General features: G+C 48.8%; 1 long non-coding RNA gene across 1 annotated transcript; it reads right to left on the bottom strand.

Annotated features, from left to right (window-relative positions):
* Nucleotides 1-511: 511 nt before the first annotated feature.
* LOC123041070 (uncharacterized) lies at nt 512-3,774 on the bottom strand. The gene is made up of 2 exons (XR_006418357.1): nt 3,437-3,774; nt 512-812 (listed from the first exon to the last, which is right to left on the bottom strand). It is a non-coding gene; the product is annotated as an uncharacterized lncRNA (long non-coding RNA).
* Nucleotides 3,775-5,386: the final 1,612 nt, after the last annotated feature.

The raw sequence follows: 5,386 nt of genomic DNA, 5'->3' as shown, positions 1-5,386 counted from the left end.
GTAATAACAAGATCAACTGGGAATAAAAGTAAGAACGGCAAGTGTATGTATTTATCTATAGGGATATCTTGGTGGTAGGGAATTGCAAAGGCGATGAGCACAAGGGTCTCGGGAAATATCGATGTATATCCTCAGAATCTTCTGACTAAGCAGGTGATCTTCCGGAATGAGGGCTCTTCGGGAGAAATAGTTATGAGAACCTAGAGTTAGAGTTAGCAAAATCATTTAACCCGAATAGAAGAGAGATCAGAGTCCCATAGCATAGACGAGGAGTAAAAGATCCTAATACCACCCAATAGCGACGTGGGCCTGTAAGGCACACAGCCATATTAGTAAAACAGTTTTGCAATGTCTAGACTCGACTTCGGCCAGGGAGTGTGGAAGGGGGATTCCTACAGGCAGTCGGCTCTGATACCAACTTGTGGCCCCCGATTCAATCGTACACTAATCATGCACGCAAATGTGTACGATCAAGATCAGGGACTCACGGGAAGATATCACAACACAACTGTAAAAGTAAAAGAAGACATAAAAGTATCATATTACAAGCCAGGGGCCTCGAGGGCTCGAATACAAGTGCTCGGACATAAACGAGTCAGCGAAAGCAACAATATCTGAGCACAGACATAAGTTAACAAGTTGCCATAAGATGGCTAGCACAAACTGGGATACAGATCGAAAGAGGCGCAGGCCTCCCGCCTGGGATCCACCTAACTACTCCTGGTCGTCGTCAGCGGCCTGCACGTAGTAGTAGGCTCCTCCAGTGTAATAGACATCATCGACGGTGGCGTCTGGATCTTGGGCTCCAACGTCTGGTTGCGACATCCGAGAAGAAGAGGATAAAGGTGAAAAAGAGGGAGCAAAGCAACCGTGAGTACTCATCCAAAGTACACGCAAGCAAGGAGCTACACTACTTATGCATGGGTATATGTGTAAGGAGGCAATATTGGTGGACTGAACTGCAGAATGCCAGAATAAGAGGGGGATAGCTAGTCCTATCAAAGACTACGCTTCTGGAAGCCTTCATCTTGCAGCATGTAGAAGAGAGTAGATTGAAGTCCTCCAAGTAGCATCGCATAGCATAATCCTACCCGGCGATCCTCCCCTTCCGCCCTGTGGGAAAGTGATCACCGGGTTGTCTCTGGAACTTGTCTGGGTGTGTTTTATTAAGTATCTGGTTCTAGTTGTCATAAGGTCAAGGTACAACTCCGGGTCGTTCTTTTACCGAGGGACACAGCTATTCGAATAGATAAACTTCCCTATAGGGGTGCACCACATAACCCAACACGCTCGATCCCCTTTGGCCGGACACACTTTCCTGGGTCATGCCCGGCCTCGGAAGATCAACACGTCGCAACCCCACCTAGGCACAACAGAGAGGCTAGCACGTCGGTCTAAATCCTATGCGCGCAGGGGTCTGGGCCCATCGCCCATTGCACACCTGCACGTTGCGAGGGTGGCCGGAAGCAGACCTAGCCCCCTTAATACAAGAGCAAGCTTACGGTCCAATCCGGCGCGCGCCGCTCAGTCACTGACGTCACGAAGGCTTCGGCTGATACCACGACGCCGAGTGCCCATAACTGTTCCCGCGTAGCTGGTTAGTGCGTATAGGCCAGTGGCCAGACTCAGATCAAATACCAAGATCTCGTTAAGCGTGTTATTATGAAGTAACCGCGAACGCCGACCAAGGCCAGGCCCACCTCTTGCCTAGGTGGTCTCAACCTGCCCTGTCGCTCTGCCTCAAAGTAACAGTCGGGGGCCGTCGGGAACCCAGGCCCACCTCTACCGGGGTGGAGCCACCTGTCCTTCCAGCCCCTATATCCGAATCACTTGCAGGTACTCAACGAGCCACCCCGACTTTAGTCACCATCGGTATAGTATGTACATATGTATAGTATATACCCGTGATCACCTCCCGAGTGATCACTACCTGATAGTATAGCAAGGCAGACTGACAAGGATGTAGGGCCAATGATGATAAAATAGCATACTATACTAAGCATTTAGGATTGCGGGTAAGGTATCAACGACTGTAGCAACAATGACAGGCTATGCAACAGAATAGGAGTAACCGAACAGTAACATGCTACACTACTCTAATGCAAGCAGTAGAGAGAAGAATAGGCGATGGTGATCAAGGGGGGGGGGGGCTTGCCTGGTTGCTCTGGCAAGAAGGAGGGGTCGTCAACTCCATAGTCGAACTGGGCAGCAACAGCGTCAGTCTCGTAGTCTACCGGAGAGAAGATGGGGAAGAAACAATAAATATAATGCAAACATAAGCATGACGATGCATGACATGACAATGAGCGATGCCAGGTGTGCCCTAACGCGGGAGTAGGTGGTACCAGCGAAGGGGGAAAACATCCGGGAAAGTATCCCCGGTGTTTCACGTTTTCGGACAGATGAACCGGAGGTGAAATGTTGTAGGTTCGCTATGCTATGTATGCGGGGCGGACAAACGGGCTGCGTATCCGGATTCTTCTCGTCGTTCTGAGCAACTTTCATGTACAAAGTTTTTCCATCCGAGTTATGGATTATTTTATATTAATTTTAAAATTTTAAATCATTTTCTAGCATTAACAGATTATTTTAATTCAAAATTGCATTTATGACGCCATCATGACGTCAGCATGACATCAGCAGTCAACTCTGACCGTTGACTGGTGAAGCTGACACGTGGGTCGCACTGGTCATAGACTCAGGTTAACTGAACCGGGTTAAACAGACTAACTAAATGATTAGGCTAACTTATTTTAATTAGATTAGTTAACCAGGATTAATTAACTTAATTAACTAATTAATTAATTAATCAATTATTAATTTATTTATTCTAACATTTTTTTATTCTTTTTATTCTCTCCTTTTTTTCTAAATCGTTCTGGGGTGGGGCCCCCTTGTCATAGGCCCAGGGGCCTTAACGGGCGTTGGGTATGGACAAACGGGTGCGGCCAGCAGGGGCGCACCCGACTAGGCGCTGTGGGCGCCCGACCAGGCGAGGGCCGAGCGGCGCAGATGGGCGCCGGCGTCAGGCGAAGACCGGGGCCGCGGCGAGGCCGGCCAGGAACGGCACCGGCGAGGCCGGCCGAGTGGCGGACTGCCGCAGAGGACGGCGGGGGTCGCACGAGAGGGCGGTGGAGGCGGCTGCGGCCAGAGACGGCGCATCAGCGGCATGGTAGTGAGCGCGGGTCGTCCGGCGCAGCGCAGGAGCAGAGCGCCAGCGTAGGAGGAAGGCGATAGCAGTGGGAGAGTGGGGCCGGTGGCAGGGGGAGGAGGAACGCCGGGAGCTGCGGCGGGCGGCGCAGCTCACGAGCGGCCAAGCGGTGACGGCTGGCGGGGCGTGCACCGCGAGCAGGGGCGCCGTACGGGCGGGGCCACGGGAAGGAGGCCACGGTGTGACCGCGTGCGCGCGAGGGGGAGAGGAGGAGGGGGAGCTCACGGGGGGCCGTAGGGATATGGCAGTGGGGCGCGGGGAGGAGGTCGGGGATGACGGCGACGCAGGGGAAGCAGTCCGGCGAGGTGGCATCGGCGACGGGGACGGGGAGCGCCGGTGATGGAGAGGACCGCGGCGATGGCGTCCGGCGATGGTTCGCAGGGGGGTCGAGCGGCACGGTCGATCCCACGAGGGAGAGGCGCGGGAGGTCCGGCAATGGCAGTGGGCACCGAGGCGCCGACGAGGTGCGGCGGGGTGGCACGCGGCATCGGCGGGGTCGGGGGCGCGTTTGGGCTTGATCCTGATCCAGGAGGGGATCGGGGGAAGTGGGTGGTGTGCGGTAGTGGCTAGGGTTCGGGGGAGTGGGGAGAGGATAAGGGAGTGGGTGGTGCGCGAACGGTTGGGCCAGGTGGGCCGGTCGGGCGGCCTGGAGGCCAGCTGGGCCACGGCCCAGCAGGGAGGGGTTCTCTCTTTTTCTTTTTCTTTTTTGTATTGCTTTGTTTTCTGTTTTTATTATTTTATTTCTTTACTGTTTTCATTTGAAGTTTCTTTTATTTTAGTTTTATGAAATACCAAATGAGCACCTACATTAGTATTACTAATTAGTCCCCTGCCAAAATTATTTTGGCACACTGTTAAATTAGTTAGTAACTAGCAGTGCCACCCGCGCATTTGCGCGGCCTAGATATGATATATATTATGTGGATTCTCATTTAGAATAACAAACATATATGTGTTGCGTCTTCAACTAATATGTAACCGATGAACTTTTGGACAGATCATGGGCTTCCCCTCTTCTACTCATCCTCGCCCGTTGGAGTCTATCTTCCGGATAATAATTTTAAATGTTTTTAATAATGATTAAATATAAATAATGAATGCTCGTACTTGGGCTTAGTCCATCTCTTCATTTAACTGCCTTCTCATTGGCTATATACCAGTCTTGTCAACTGTATTGGGGTCTTCCGAATAATTGTATTATTGATGATGGATCTTGGTTTTCTACTCCTACTTGCATGTTGGTGTCTATCTTCCCAATAATAAAGTTTAGATGTATTTTTAATAGTGAAAGCTCCTACTTGATGTTAATACATCTCTTCATTAAACCACCTCTTCATTAGTTATATATGGATGTTGTTTATAGTTTATGCAATATCATGTCTCAGAAATGGTTCCAAGCGAGCATACATTAATCTTGGCTTTGACAAACTCTTCCTACATATATTGCCAGAAATTGCCCAAAGACTCTCTCTCTCTCTCTCTCTCTCTCTCTCTCTCTCTCTCTCTCTCTCTCTCTCTCTCTCTCTCTCTCTCTCTCTCTCTCTCTCTCCATATCTAGTTTTCGTCTTAAGGCTGGTTGTAATGGGTAGTATCATAAGTTAGTATCATGCATATGATACTAGTGTATGATACTACCTTCCTAATGCATAGTATCATATGGTAGTATCATAGATGACTTTATTTATTGCCATGCATAACACATACTAGTGTAGCATTTATTATGATACAGTATCATGATATGATACTCAACCCTCTCTTACTTCATTTAATTCTATGCCACCTCATCAAAGTTGCCTAGTTGGCATGCATGATACTAGCTATGATACTCCCATTACAACCAGCCTAATTGTATCTGTTCTTAGCAACAATAAAATAACCAATTATATATTTGACATCTTTTTCTTCTTGCAACCTTTTCTTCCAGGACATCCTTTGGATTTCTCCCGGCATAACTTCTCATTATGACTGTGTCTGCATTGTACATTTCAATCGCCCCTGTATAGGAATTAATTATAAATGATTCTAGCTTATATTGGTAGAGAAATGTATGTATTTCACATGCCGGTCTCAAAATCTGGAACAATTGTGCATATATGAATATATAGATTTTAGCTGATATGCAAATTACATGGCTTCTCTATTTATGCGGGTCGGATGATCACTTGCATGACTACA

Source organism: Triticum aestivum, chromosome 2B (assembly GCF_018294505.1).
Source record: "Triticum aestivum cultivar Chinese Spring chromosome 2B, IWGSC CS RefSeq v2.1, whole genome shotgun sequence".
NCBI classification, from domain to species: Eukaryota; Viridiplantae; Streptophyta; class Magnoliopsida; order Poales; family Poaceae; genus Triticum; species Triticum aestivum.
Note: the sequence above shows the minus strand (reverse complement) of the source record. Positions and strands in the feature narration are given on the sequence as shown.